Below are 16,378 nucleotides of genomic sequence, written 5' to 3'. Positions count from 1 at the left end.
GTAAAAAGTAAAATCGTGCCCAGAGAGTTTGATAATTATTCATCAATCTCTTTGAACAGTGGCATATGTAAGACTTACATAATCAAAGATATTATCTAGGACTTAGACATCTTCATTGAACTGTCAAACCAAAGAAATGAACTAGGGTATACTAAAAAATTCTGTAAGCTAGGCTTCAATGATATTTGAAAGCAGAAATAACAAAGGAGAAGGGTGATTTTTGGGGAGGTAGAGGAACTAGAGACCAAATTGCCAAAGTTTGCTGGATTATAAAAAAAGCAAGGGAGTTCCTGAATAATATTTCTGCTTCATTATGATTATACTAAAACCTTTGACTGTGTGGTTTGCAATAAAATGTGACAAGTCTTGAAAGAGATGGGAATATCAGATCATTATATTTCTTTCCTGAGAAATCTGACTGTGACACAAGAAGCAACAGTTAAAATTATACATGGGGCAATTTATTGGCTTAAGATTGGAAAAGGAGAAAAACAAGACTGTATATCGTTACCTTATTTATTTAACTTACATGCATAATACATCATGTGCAATACCAAGCTGGATGAATCAAAAACTGTAATTAAGGTAGCTGAAAGAAACATCAGTAAGCTCTAATATGCAGATGATAACACCCTGATGGCAGAAAATGAAGAGAGATTGAGATATTTCATGATGAGGTTGAAAGACAGGAATATAAAAGCTGGTTTGAAGCTTAACATTCAAAGGCAAACAAAGGAGTAAACAAAAACAAAGATCTTGGCAGCTGGCCCCCACATTTCCTGGCAAGTAGGAATAGAGTAAATGGTAGCAATGTCAGATTTTATATTTTTGGTCTGAAATGTCATGGCAGATTGTACCCGCATCCATTAAATTAAAAGATGCCTTCTCCTTGTAAGGTAAGCTCTAGCAAATTTAAAAGCATATTAAAAAGAAGGCATCACTTTGTTGATAAAGTTCTACGTACAAAATTCTGTGGTTTTTTAGTAGTAAAAAATTGTTGCTGTGATCGTTGTACTATAAGAAGTGCCAAAGAAACTACACTTTCAAATTATGGTTCTGGACACAACATTTTTGAGTCCCTTGGATAGCAAGGAAATCAAATCACTCAACGATGAAAAAAAAATTAACTCCGACTATTTACTGAAAGGTCAAACATTTAATCTGAAACTTAAATATTTGTCCACATGATGAGAAGATAGGAATCATCCGAAAAGACCCTGGTGTTGGGAAAGATTAAAGGCAAAAGTAAAAAGCAACAGTAGAGGATTAGATGGACATGGTAACAAGAAATACAAACTTGGACAGACATCAAGAGACAATGGAGGGTAAAAAGGAATAGTGTGCTATGCTCCATAGGGTTATGAATGTTAGAACACATAATAGGGCTGAAAAACATCAGGGACAAAAAAGTATTTAGTCAACTTGGAAGTAACAAATTTATTTTGAACAATGGGATAAAATAAGATGATGACACACAACAAATATAATAACATTGGATATGTTAGAGCAACTAAATGGTGCTGGGCCTGGAGCCATGAAGACTGATCATCCTGAATTAAAATCTGAGTTCAGACACACACTAGGTGTGACCCTAAGCATGCCACTTCACTGTATTTGCCTCAACTTTCCCATGTGTAAAATGTGTTAGATAAAAAATACCATCATGCCCAGATATTTTGAAGGAAAGAAAATGGGAAATCATTCCATTATTTTTGCTAAGAAAACACCATTTGGAGTCATGAAGACTAAGACTTGACTGAAATAAATGAACAACAACTGAGATAGTCACAAATAGTAGAGATCAAATTCAGGTTTCAAATTTGAAATCAATTTCCTTAACTTTTAAAGTTCTCCCATAGCCTAACTCCTTCCTATATTTCCAGCTTTCTTATATCTTACTTCCCTGCCACATTCTGTAATCAAGAGATACCAGTGTCCTTGCTGTTTCTCAAAGACAACATCTCAACTGTGACCTCCAAGCTTTTTATTTTACCCTGGCAGACTCTCATTTCTAAAACTCTCTCTCCTTATCTCCACTTCCTGGCTTCTCTGAAATCTCAGCTAAAACTCCACCTTTGGAAATGAATCTTCCTCAACTCCCCTTAATCCAAACGCTGTATTTTTAAGATTATTACATTTTGTTTCTGTCTCTATTGTTTGCACATGATTGTTTGGCTGACATCTTCACTTTTAGATGGTAAACTCCTTTAGGAGATTTTTGTTTGTTCTTTAATTTTTGCCTTTCTTTGTATCTTCGTTACTTAGCCCAATGCTTATAAATGTCTACAGGAAAAAAAAAATAAGGCAGCCAATGGATGCTCAGGAATATTTTGCATCAAGTTAACTTCCAGGAATGTACTTGTTTTTTTAAATAATAGCTTTTCACTTTCAAAATATAAGCAAAGATAGTTTATAACATTTACTCTTGTAAAAGCTTGTGTTCTAAATTTTTTCCCTCTCTTCTCCCACCCTCCCTCCACAGCAAGCAATCCAATATATGTTAAACGTGCAATTCTTCTTTATATATTTCTACATTTATGATGCTGCACAAGAAAAATCAGATCAAAAAGGGGAAAAAAGATAAAGGGAAAAAAAGGAACTAAGAATTAAGAAAAATGGTGGAAATACTGTATTATGATCTACACTCAGTTCCCATGGTCTGTCTCTGGGTGCAGATGGTTCTCTCCATCACAAAACCTTTGGAATTGGTCTGAATCACCTTGCTGGTGAAATCATGTCCACCACAATTGATTATCATATATTTTTTTTGTTGCTGTGTACAATGTTTCTTGGTTCCACTCACTTCACTTAGTATCACTTCATGTAAGCCTCTCCAGGCCTTTCTGAAATCACCAGAAATCAACTTTTTCAACAGTCCTAGAAGGCACCAAGAATAAAAATGTAACACTCAACCTTAAGCAACAATGAATCCTTTAGGCTAGGCCCATAGGCTCTAAAAGATGCTGATTCTCATAGTCATGAAAAGAGAACCAACTCAGGATACTATTAGCCATATATTCTGAATGTAAGAAAATTCAAGCCTTTGATTTGATAATTCATTCAATGGAAATATCTACGTCTTGTACATACTTATGTTATAACTTCAATTTTGTAACTGTGATATTCTTCAAAAAGATTAACAAGTAATACAGAACTGTGAATTTACATTTTTACATGAGCTCTTTAAGGTTAAAATCGCTTTCCCCTGAAATCTATATGTATTTATGGGTGAATATGTTCTTAATTTGGGAGAATGTTTTATAAAAACAATCTTTATTATACCACTTTAGTGTATATCTCTTTTTAAAATGCTAATTGGTTAAATGATATTGGATCCCATAACAGATGGAAGCATATAAACCACCTTAGTTGCCACAACCCCGCAAGGTAATGGCTATAAATAGGAGGTGAGGGGGAAGGGGATAGTCAACTACTGTCTGGGGATCCTAAATTCCAGATCAATTGTGAAACTTCCCCAGAGGGGAATAATTTACTCATAAGAATTTACTAAGTGGAGTTAAATTGAAATGAGTCTATATCTAATGTTAAGGACCATACCTGGGTGAAGGGGCAGGTCAATTCTCTGAGAACCTCCACAGCTGTGAATCATAACATCTGTAGAAGTTGCAAAGCAGCCTTTACTGACACAGGTGTTGCTTGTGGACTGGGACAGAGGGAAGAAGAGAGGGGTTAGTAAACACAAGGGCTTCTCAGTGGCGAGATCAGAGAACAGCAACTGCCTCTCAGTCTCCTTGTATCATCATCATCCTCTCACAGGAAGAGATCCATTCTGCAGGTCTGAGTTAGACCTCCAGCAGCCACAGGCAGCTGGCTCCCATATCACAATCAAACTATAAATTTCCACCAAGACAAACTCCTTTTTTATTCATGCATTCATTCCTTTGTTTGGTTTTGGCCATAGAAATGTGTTTTTTGAAGCCAGGCAAGGTGAGGGATGTGTCATGCTGAGTTGGGGGGTAGGGGGAGGTATGCCAATAAATATGTGACACCTCAGGTGACTTTGGGGTTCCTAATGTTCATGTCCAATTTGATCAGGATCTAGGAGGGTCTAGGGATAGATCCAGCCAGGGGCTATAGTATCTTTAAAAGTTGAGATTTCTCTGTGGGAGAGGAGCTAATTTTGAATATCAAGGCCCTAAGGGTTATAGGGAATCACTGAAGGGAGTTACCAAAAATCACAGAAAGAGGACAATGTAGGGTCATTTTATGTTATCTAGAGCTGATAATGTCAGGTCTCTGAAGTGATATAGGATGACTAGGACAGTGACAAGTAAAATACAGATCTGACCCTGATTCCTACTTTAATTGGGGTGGCTCCAAAGTGGGGCATTGGGGCTGATCTATTTGGGGTGAGCTGGAGTCCCACCATTTCTGCTGGAAGCATCCAAGGAAACCAGCAACAGAAAAGTAACCTAGAGATAGTTTTCTGATGTGATGTCCTTGGGTGTCAGGATAGCTGCTAACGTGCCTTTGGCTGGAGTCCTGAGCACTTGGACCTTCTTGGCTGGGATGCTGTCCTTGGTGGGTAAGTCAGTGGAGCCACCAGTTCTCTGTATTGGGCCCGAAGACCCCATGGCAGGAGTACATGTGAGGTATCTGACAGGAAACAGAGCCATCCTGTTTCCCTATGGAGGGGAGTGAGCTCAAAAGCAAATCATTTTCGGGAGCAGGGCCTGTCTCAGTCACACCTTGTTTCTGTCCAGTCACCAGCACTTGGTTCCCCAGGTCCGCTTTCAAACTCTGCCTCAACTGAAGGCTGCCTAGGAGGAAGATGGAGACTTTTTCTTGGCTTTGTGCTCCTTCTGGCCTTTGCCAGTGACACGCGGAAAGTCCATTGGAGAGGTGTGACATGGGAAGGGTGTCCGCTGCTTTTGCTATCTTAAAGACAGAGGAAAACAACCCCTGATTGGGTGGGGGGGGGGGGGAAGGGGCATGAGAAGTACTGCACATCCCTGACAGTTACCCTCATTCTCGCCCTCGGGCTCGTCCAGCTCCATGCCCACCCACTGGCCCGTGGCGACCTCCGTGGGCCGCAGAAATGGTGTCTCTGCTTCTGGCCGCCACCAAGCAGAGCCCGGCCTCCGAGCAGAAGGTAGAGGCTGCTGATCCGGGGGTTGTCTGGGACGCTTGTCGTACAGCATCAGGTGACTATGAGACGGGCACAGAACAGCGGCACAGCCTCTTCAAGCGGCGTCCTCAGCTCTTTGGCCGCGAGGATAACCTCAGGCCAGGGACTTTTCCGCGGGGCCGGGACTGGGCCTTCGCGGTTCCGGCGGGGCAGAGTTGGGCCGGTACTCCAGGAGGCCGCAGGCAGCCTCGAGGCACAGGCTGAGCCTTTACTGACTTAGCTTCAGTCCAGTTCCCCGCTCTGGGCCGCACCCCCACCCCACCCACGGTACGCAACACTCGACAGTAGGGACGTCAAAATACGCCGCACACTGGAGCGCGTTCCTGTTTGTCCAGAGACACGTCACCTCCCCGCCCCCGGGGCCAGCAGTTGCAGCCACTGGCGGACAGCGACCACTGGGTTTTCCGCACCTTGAGCCTCGGCTTTCTGGGCACAGTCACGTCCCTGAGCCCTTCCCGGGTATTCACGTGACACCCCCGGCCCGGGATCTCATTGCCAATGACGTCAATCTCGTGCCAACTCACGGTACCCATTGGCAGACGGTGGCCAAGAGCTCGGGGATCTCGGTGGGTGGGTCCTGCAGGATATCCCCACAGGCTGGGGCAGGAGAGTCAGAGAAAGTGCTTTCAATTCATCGTTCTTGGGCAGCGGGGCTGGGGCCGAGGGGGGCACCACGGGCTTTGGCCTGGGTTCCGGGGTGGGGCTGAAAACTTCTGGCTGGAACTCCTCTCTCTCCCCTTCTTCCCCCTTCTCCCCTCCCCGCTCCTCTCTCTCCCCCCTTCCTCTCTCTCCCTTTCTTCCCCCTTCTCCCCTCCCCCTCCTAACTTCTCCCCCTCCTCTCTCTCCCCTTCTTCCCCCTTCTCCCCTCCCCCCTCCTTTCTCTACCCCCATCGTCTCTCTACCCTTCTTCCCCTTCTCCCCTCCCCCCTCCTTTCTCTACCCCCATTGTCTCTCTCCCTTTATCCCACCTCCTCTTCTTCCTCCTCCCCGGGCAAAACTGCGCCCGGCTTGGGGAGGGAAGGGACCCCGAGGAACTCGCGGCAATTGGAGTCACAGCTCCGAGTGTAGAGGCAGAGAAAGGTTGAGATAGATGCAAAGAGAGGAAGATGGAGAGATGATGGAGATCTGGAGAGATCTGGAGGCAGAAATGAACCGGAGCCAAAGCTTCTTTTTAAAGATCTCCCGAGAAGCCAAAACTATTATTTTGGGGGACGGTTGATGGATGCACCTTTGTGATTATTCTGTCATTCTGATTGAGAAAGTTTTGCCTTTTTTTTTTTTTTTTTTCCTAAATTTGTTTTACATAACACACATTTGTGCACTTTCCACATGGAACACTAAGTCTTGGAAACTTCCGTTTAAGAACAAAGAAGTTCTGGGTTCTAAGCCCACGTCTGACACTCTCTATCTCTGTGATCCTGTGCAAATTCATTAACTAACTGAGCCCCACTTTTCTAATACAAAAGTGAAAGCGGGAGACTTAATGGACTCCAATATCTTTTCCAGAAATGACTCCATGATCTAATCATCCAATCTGAAAATAAAAATGATTTAAAGAGAGAAGAATTGACATGGTTTTAAGAGATAACACCTAAAGTATTCTACCATCCACCTTGTGTGTGACTCAGACTTCTGCTCCATCTGTCTTAATAGCTTGTTCTTTATGCTTCATCTTTACTTCTGGTGCTTATTTTCAATGTAGGTGGACAGTGAATCAGTGGACACTGTCCCAAGAAATGCAGAGTTATTCATCTTAAATCCTTATTTAGCTGTTCTCCAAGAACATCATGGCATTTCACTTAACTTTTCCTCCTGATTTTTTTCCCCCCAAATCTGAAGTCATGGTGTTGAGGTCTAGATTTGGGCTACCTAAATGAAATTAGGATTTAGTTGAGGTCTAGTGGCAGATTTGGGGTACAAGTAACTAGGAGGGGGTGGGAATCTAGAAAGGAATCTTTCCCACATCAATAGCAAAAGAGTTCTTTGAACCTTATTATTTTTTTTAATGTATCTAAAATATCATAAAGAACATTTTTTTTCTTTCCTTCCTTAAAATTTCTAAGCAAATCTAAGTGGATTGTTTCCTTGTAAAATCTCTTGGTGTAAAATATTTATTCTTGTCCAAATTGAAAGAATGAGTCAATTGCATTTCGATGCCTGGGACAGTGAGATCTCTGTTTCCTCTTTCTGTGGGCAGCCATTAAATGAAACAGGATTTGAAATTTATTAAAGCAATTAATTATTTTGTCAAGTTTCATACTTATCAATTATGGCAGATCATTCCACCATTTTGAGATTAAGGTCCCTTTTATGTGAAATGAAGAGTCATTTTAATCCCAATCTCATAGGGTTGTTGTAACAGTCAGAAGGGGTTATGTCTGGCAGATATTTTGAAACCCTCAAAGTTCTACAGAAATATGAGCAATGATTATTATCAGTAGAACCATCTTGGTCTTATTTTTTTAAATAGAATTCAAAAAGAAGTAGGCATGGTATGAGTTGTTGTCCTCCTAACAACCGTAAGTATTTAATAGTGAATGAGCTTTTCTCCATAAAATAAAATTTTAGAGGAAAGGGAATAAAATTATTGAAATATCAGTTTATCTTCTTAAAGTTCTCTGAAAGCAATTCTATTCCACATGAGAAAGGGTGACTATAATGAAGAAGAACATAACTACAACGATGAGGATATTTTGATATTCTCCAAAATCCAAAAACGGGAATTGCGCATATTAGACCCTAATAAAATGTTTGTGGAATTGAATTAAAATGACTCAGGATATTATTGAAGATTTATTCATGAGGAAGATTCATTCCTAGGAAAGACTGACTCTTCTTTTTGAAGGTTATCTTCCATTTGCTTTCTGTAACATGCACAAGATAAAAGTAGGGACTTTATATTATTAATATAGAAGCTCCTTGAGGAATCTCCCTTTACCAATGGAATGTAGCACCTTCTAAACAATTTTGTTACAGACAGTTACCCAGAGCACTAAATGATTAAGTGAATTGCCTGGGGACATAACCAGTATCCTTTTGCCATATATCTTGAAACTAGGTCTTTGGGGACCCAAAGATGGCTTTCTATCTGATATGTAATCAGTGTCAATCTGGTTTATGCTTATTGACTTCCATTTTGTCTGCGCCACTGGGCTATGAGCTCCATGCTTTTCTTTATATCTCTAGTATTGGAAAATAGGAAGCACTTAATAAATATTGGTGGATGGATTGACTAACAAATAATTGAAAAGGTCATATGGTGTGAGGCTCTGGAGAAACTGGGATCAAGAAAAAGAAAACATCGTGGTCATTCTCCTCTGAATTGTTTATCTTTGTGCTTAGGAGAATGTTACACTATGCCATGTTCTCTCACGATCTGGACTTGTCCAACTTGCTTATTTATTGAACAACCTATCCATCTCACAATCCTAAATGCATATGCAGATGTAATCTTCATGGAGAAAAAGCAGTGACAGAGAAGCTATATTTCTCTCTACTCTCTATTATGTCAGCAACTTAGCCCTGCTGATGCATTTCCTGGTAATGCAGAGAAACTTGGAAAGATATAATAGATCTGTGTTGTCAATCCCTCTGTGTCACCAATGGCATTTGCAAAAGGATCCCGCGAGGCTATCTGATGTCTAGAAAGAACTGGTATTGCTAGGATATATTAACTTGCTTTCAGTATGTACATTGTTAATGCTATTATATATTTTAAAATCCATGCATGCACTAAATTGATCTTGCATCCCTACTATGTAATATAGTTTTCCCCTAATATTAAAGCCTATGTATCCATTCTGAAGGTTAGAAGCAGGCCTATGATGCATAACAGAAATGTGAAATGGGATGGGCTGGAAGAGGCTGGGGGAAGAAGGGGCTGGGGTTCATTTGCAGTTCCTGGGCTCTCTGCATTCTATGGGTGGGCTATTTTCAGTTGTGAAATAAGCGATAACTTAATGCAGTGATTCATTACCTTAAGATTGCCTGAAGCCTTGGATAAGCTTTTCTCAGCTTCTTGTGAAAATGAGTTTTCCCCATAACTTTCTTTCTTTCTATATTCTCCCCCCACATACCTAAGATTACTTGAATTCAAAATATCAATCAGATTGCAGCAGGAGGTACTTAGGAATATTCTTCTTTATGTCAGGATTCTATTAGGCTAGAATTGTGTGGTATATTGATTGCTTAGCAATGGCAGGGCAGAGTTGGTGTTTTTCGAAATAAAAATATTTAGTTTGATTTCTTGTCTCTGGAATAATGGGTTTTTCATCTTAGGAAATTGGTGGGCAAAGAATGGATGATGCTTCTCTGATTATATTTGGAAACGAGGGAATGTTTTGGGATAAGTGTTGGCCAATTTAGGTGCTAAAGATCCTTATAATTCTCAAAATCTATGATCTTGATCATATGTTCTTCATGATCTTGAACATGTCTTTTACTTTCTTTTGGTTTCTGTTTTTCATTTGGAAAGGTAGCTTTTCTAGTATTTGCCTGACCTTTCTATCTAGCTCTCCTTTGATTTTGTAGCAGGATGCAAAAGCTTTTATGAGACAGTCCATTCTAAAATTATGTCCACTATGTAATGGATTCTTTGGGAAGTATTCTATATCTTCCTCTCAACCTCTAATATGATATCTGTTACATAAAAACAAACAAACAAACAAAAAAATAAAACAGAAGGAACAAACAAAAAGAGATACATTCAGAGATTTCACCAAGAGCCATGCTCCAATTTATAAATGATCAAAGCATATGAACTGTCTCCAAAGGACTCAAAATTCATACATATCCTTTTAGCTAATAACACACTGCTAGTCATGAATACCAAAAGAGTTTTTTTGGGGAAAAGCAAAAATAAAAAAATAGAGAAAAAATGACTTATATGTACAAAAATATTCATAGCAGCTCTCTTCTCAGGATAAAAGTTTGGAAATTGAGATGATGCCCATGAATTGGGCAATGGCTTATTGAGATGATGCCCATGAATTGGGCAATGGCTTAATAAACTATGATATGTGTTTGTGAATGAATAATATCATTGTCTGGGAAATAATGAGGAGGATTGTAATGGGCTGAGGCTTGAGTTGATGCACTGAGGTCCCACGCATGTGAGGCTAAATAGTAATTGGACTATACCCTATTAATATACATGCTTGGATAAAGAATGGCCCCTGCCCACTCTCTGTGCAAGTCCTGATGTGTTAATAGGAAATCACGATTTTGGTGGGTGGAGGCAGAGAGACAGGAAGAGAAGCTGGGAGAGATTGGGACTGGGTTCTATGCTCCTAGCTGCTGGTTGTGTGGCTGCTGGTCTAGCTAGCTTTTTGACTCAGCTGCACACATTGCTATTGCCCATTCTCTTCCACCTCCGATCTTTCTTCACTGAGAATAAAGACTGAAGATTTTCTCCTAACCTGATTTCCTGACTCCCTCTGATTTTAAAATACACGGTCTTCACAGAGGATGCACTCAGGAATTAAAAAAAAATAACAAAAAAACAAAACAGAAATTTGAACAGGATTAGGTTGAAGGAGGGCAGAAAGAATCAGAATTGAAGGGACAACTGGAAGAGAAAGGTAAAGGAAGATTCTTCAAGTAAAGTATGGTTTTGCTCTCCCATAAACATATATAATCTCAAGGGGAAAAGTTATAATAATAAAGATGTTGAGGCTTTGTGTGTAAAGGGCTGAAACTCTGAGTTGATGGACTGAATTCGGACAACTGAGAACATAAGGCTAATTACTGATTGGACAATATTCTATTAGCATATGCTTGGAAAATGGCCCTTCCTACTATTCTGTGCTGGTTCAATCTTTTGGTGTATACAGAGAATTGTGGGAAGGATCAGGGGGTGGAGTAAGATAAGCCAGATTCATTTTTGTGGTAGACAAAGAGAAGGAAGGTTGTGGAGATCCTACATCCATCTAATTCACTTCTACCCCTAAAGATCAAGAATAAAGACCAAGGACTTTTGCTTATCCTGACTCTGGCTGATTCTGGGGTATCCAGGTGGCTAACATGGTCTTCACATTTGTGTAGAGGAACCATGTGTGGCATGGGTAAGTAACTATAAACCCCGGGGCTATAGGGCCTGAACAATTTATTTTTCTTCTCAACTTCAGCAATAACTTATCTTTAGAATCTGAGTATTGATCAAGGTAAAAAAGATGAAGTGAAACAATTTTCTATCCCAAGAAAACTTAGAAAATAGGCAGTAAAGGTCTGAGATGCCAGGGAGAGAGTGGAGCACATCCCAGAACAGACTGTGCTAGCAAACCAGGAGCAGGCCTTGGAAGACATTGAATCAAAAGTGGTAGCAGGTGCTTCTGGAGCATTCAAACCAGAGGCAGGACTCTGTTGTTTTACCCATATCAGATTTGGATCCCAGTCCTGAATGGGAGTCTAGGGCAAGGAGGCCTACTAACACATCAGAGCTTACAGTCACTGTGGAATGGGGACTCTACGGTCCAGGGCACAAAAGAGTGTTTATGGCCCCTCACAGACCAGGGCATAGGCCAGGAAAGTAGTAATACTTCTCTTTAGCTTATGCTACATTGTAAGAACTGAAAACTTACAGGTCCCTGGAAATATATTTAAAAACAGGTGCCCCAAATCCTGAAACTTGAAATTATTCATCTTCCTCCCTGGAAACAGATCCTGACTTTAATGAAGAGTTAAAAATCAAGTAAGAGGCTTGAAAAACAAACCAACAACAGGAAAAAATAATTCTGAACATTTAAAGTTACTATGGTTACAAGGAATATCAAAACACACACTAAAAAAATAAAAGATAATAGAGCCCCAACTCCTACATCGAAAGCCTCCAGGAAAAAAATATAAATTATTTTCAGGCCATAGAAAAACTGGAAAAAAAATGAAACCAAGTAAGAGAGGTAGAGGAAAAATTGGCAAGGGAATAAGAATGATGCAAGAAAATTATTTAAAAAGATAAATCAATAGCTTCTTACATGAGATACAAAAATGCTGAAAAAAGCAACACTTTCAAAAGCTGAGTAGCTTTAGAGAGGCCTGGGGAGATATACATGAACTGAAGCTAAGTGAAATGAGTAGAACCAGGAGATCATTGTACACAGCATCAGCAAGATTATATGATAATCAATTTTGATGGACGTGGCTCTAACCAACAATGAGATGATTCAGATCAGTTCCAATAATCTTGTGATGAAGAGAACCATCTATACCCAGAGAGAAGACTGTGGGGACTGAGTGTGGATCACAACATGGGATTTTCACACTTTTTGTTGTTATCTGTATGAGTTTTGTTTTCTTTGTCAGTTTTTTTTTCTTCTTAATCTGATTTTTATTGTACAGCAAGATAACTGTATAAATAATTTACATCTATTGGATCTGACATAGATTTTAACATATTAAACATGTATTATATTACCTGCCATCTAGGGAAGGGGATGAGGGGAAGGAGGGGAAAATTTGAAATACAAGGTTTTGCAAGGATAAATGTTGAAAAATTGCCCATGCATATGTTTTGTAAATAAAAAGTTTAAAAAAAGGCCGAATAGGCTAACTTCATATAGGAAGTACAAAAATCTAGTGAGGAGAAGAATGTCTTATAAGCCAAATGGAAAGAGAAGTAACAAAATTGACTGGAGGAAAAAAAAACTGGACCAAAACAAAAATCTCCTTAAAAGGGAGAATTATCTAAATGAAAAAAGGGATACAAAAGTTCAATGAAGAAAAGAATTCCCCAAAAGGTTAGAATTGAGTAAATGAAAGCTAATGATTTCATGAGAAATTAAAAAGCAATAAAACAAAGTCAATATTATTGAAAACAAATGGAACACAATGTAAAATATCATACCAGAAAAACAACTGACTTTGAAAATAGATCCAGGAGAGGTAATTTAAAAATTTTTGGAGTACTTGAAAAACATTGAGAAAGAGAGAAGTGGGGGGGAAAGGAGAGGAAGAATGAGAGATAGAGAGAAAGGGGAGGAGCAAGGAGGGAGAAAGAGAAAAAAGAAAGGGAAGGAAGAGGGAGGAAAGGAAAGAAATAACAAAAGAATGAAGGGAGGCAGACAGGAAGAAAGGGAGGGAGAGAAGGAAGGAGGAGAAAAGAATGGTGTAGAAGGCCAGAACTTTGAAAAGGTATACTTAAATCTAGGTCAGCAAGGATATTATACTAAAGTTTATACTTAATACTTAGTTTAGTGTTGTAATGGTTGTTCACCCTTAGTTTGCTGTAGTGATGTAAACGTACTGAATTATTTAAGGGCTGGGACAACTGGGAATGCTCTCTCAGCCACAGACACAAGAGAAGAAGCCAGATTCTAGACTCCATCTTTGACAAGTTATGTGGCAGTTCTCCTGCCTCCTTTACTCCTTTACTAAGACCAGAGACAGACAGACAAAGACAGAGACAGAAATTCACAGATAGATAGCTGGATAGACAGATAACAGTCAGATAGATGTACTGATGTACAGACAGACAGAAAAATAGAGAAATTGGGGTGATGCTGAGGTCCGCCAGAGTGTTAGTCTGGACATTACAGAAGGGAAGGAGAGAAGGAAGGAAGGAAGGAAGGAAGGAAAGAAAGAAAGAAAGAAAGAAAGAAAGAAAGAAAGAAAGAAAGAAAGAAAGAAAGAAAGAAAGAAAGAAAGAAAGAAAGAAAAAGAGAAAGAAAGAAAGAAAAAGAGGAAGGAAGGAAAAGGAGGGAAGGAAGGAAGGAAGAAAGAAGGAAGGAAAGAAGGAAAGAAGGAAGGAAGGAAAGAAAGAAAGAGAGAGAGAAAGAGAAAGAAAGAAAGAAAGAAAGAAAGAAAGAAAGAAAGAAAAAGAAAGAGAGAGAAAAAGAAAGAGAGAAAGAAAAAGAGAGAGAAAGAAAGAAAGAAAAAGAGGAAGGAAGGAAGGAAGGAAGGAAAAGGAAGGAAGGAAGAAGGAAAGAAGGAAGAAAAGAAGGAAAGAAGGAAGGAAATAAGGAAGGAAAGAAGGAAAGAAGGAAGGAAGGAAGGAAAGAAGGAAGGAAGGAAGGAAAGAAGGAAAGAAAGGGGGAAGGAGGAAGAAGGAAGAAGGAAGAAAAGAAGAAAGAAAGCAATAAAAGAGTCTGCAAATTACTTTTCTAAAAATTATCAAGGAAAACATTTCCCTAACATTCTAGGTAGAAGTTGAAAGAATCCACCAAGCATCTTTTGAAAAAAGATACCTAAACAAAAATCCCTGGTAATATAACAGCCAAATTCCAGAGTTCTTAGGTCAATGGGAAAATATTACAAGTAGTCAAAGTTACAAACTTCTACATCAAAGAATGAGAGGGCTTGGACTATCATATTCTGGATGGCGAAGGAGCTAGGATTTCAATCAGGAAACACCTTCCCCCCAAAAAACTGAGTATAATCAATCAGGGGAAAAATTGATATTCAATGAAATAGAGGACTTTCAAGCATTTTTATTGAAAAGAACACAGTTGAATAGAAAATTTGAATTCCAAATATAAGGAATAATTCCAAAAGAATTACAAAACCACCATAAATAAATTTACTTATTGATTACTTTTTATTTTAGCACTTTTCATCACTCTAGGCAATTTTCTAAGTTAAAAAGTTTCATTTAAGTTGTCAATATCCAATTGTTGAAGGATTTTCTTTTCTAGAAGTTCTCTAAGTCAATGAATATCTAATTCCTCTATCCTATCTATACATATAACTATTCAAGATTTATTTTTGTTCCTATTATCTATGTAATCTCTCTGGCTGTCTATTATTCTATTTATGTATTTTTCTTGCATCTATTTACCCATCTATTAATTGTTCTGCCTGTTATCTATCTATCTATCTATCTATCCTTCTTGTTTGTCTATCTACCTGTCTCTCTATCATCCTATCCATCTGCCTTTTATCTTTCTGTCTGTTTATGTACCTATCCTGTCTAGTTATCATCTGTCCTGACTCTCTATTTCTCTGCTTAATAAATCTCTGGTTTTCTCCCACATCAGTTTTAAACTTTTCCTGATTCTTCTAGATTCAAATGCCCCTTGCCTGTATAAAGGATCAGATGAAGGAGAATTTGTGAGGTTATGATAGGTTTAAATTTAAAAGTCTCTGAATTGGGGGGAAGGGTTAAAAACAGAATGTCTATTTTCTAGCTTTTTATCAGTATGAAACAGTTCTTTTTTAAAACCACTTTACTATTGGTATGCCGAAATTATTTCATGTTTTGTAAAGAAAAGAAAAAAAAAACTGTATCTAGTTCTTTCTCTTTCCAATATCCTTATGTCTCCCCAGATAACTGGAAAGAACATTATCGCACATACTGGATTTATTTTCCTGGTGACAACTTGTTCATGATCATGGGTTGCTTTTTGTCAGTTTGCATTTACATCACTTTCCTTAACCCCTTTAAGACTCTAGGCTTATATGAAAACTCTTTGTTGAGCTTCACTTGAAATTCCTCTTTTAAGATTCCCTAAAAACAGCTAGAAGTGATGTTTGTTTGGTTCCTTGTGTGTTATCATTGGAGACTTGGAATTTCGCCAGAGATTTTTTCTAAAGGTCCCATTCTCCTTTAGAACTTTCAAAAATATAGAGAGACTGGAATTGCCCAGGTTTTCAGATGTATATAGACTTTTTCACTGGATTCTTTAGTCAAAGAGATGGGTTAATTGAAAGAGAATGGTACTGGCAGCCAGGGTCACCTGGGTTCCTGTCATGTTCTGAAACTACCGGATTGAATGTATTTGATCAAATGATTGAATTTTCTTTGGCCTTAATCTGCTCTTATCTAAAATCAAATAGTTGGACTGAATGACCTTGAAGGCCCTTCTCCAATCTAAAATGTGTTAACTGCATAGTCCTATAAACTGAAAATTAGATAGGACTTTGTAATATATTTGACCATGAGGAAACCTTCATTAGCTCTATTTTTATGGTATATAGAAAATATTTTCCATCCTTTTGGAAATATTTTAAATAACTTCTTGCATCTTCACAGAGATTTCTTTTTTTTTATTTTTTTAATAGCCTTTTATTTACAGGTTATATGCATGGATAACTTTACAGCGTTAACAATTGCCAAACCTCTTGTTCCAATTTTGCACCTCTTACCCCCCACTCCCTCCCCTAGATGGCAGGATGACCAGTAGATGTTAAATACATTAAAATGTAAATTAGATACACAATCAGTATACATGACCAAAACATTATTCTGCTGTATAAAAAGAATCAGACTCTGAAATATTGTACATTTAGCTTGTGAAG

General features: G+C 38.7%; 1 pseudogene; it reads right to left on the bottom strand.

Moving 5' to 3' along the window:
* Window positions 1-3,789: 3,789 nt before the first annotated feature.
* Window positions 3,790-5,899, bottom strand: LOC100931194 (annotated as a pseudogene).
* Window positions 5,900-16,378: the final 10,479 nt, after the last annotated feature.

This window comes from Sarcophilus harrisii, chromosome 2 (genome assembly GCF_902635505.1).
Source record: "Sarcophilus harrisii chromosome 2, mSarHar1.11, whole genome shotgun sequence".
Classification (NCBI taxonomy): Eukaryota; Metazoa; Chordata; class Mammalia; order Dasyuromorphia; family Dasyuridae; genus Sarcophilus; species Sarcophilus harrisii.
Note: the sequence above shows the minus strand (reverse complement) of the source record. Positions and strands in the feature narration are given on the sequence as shown.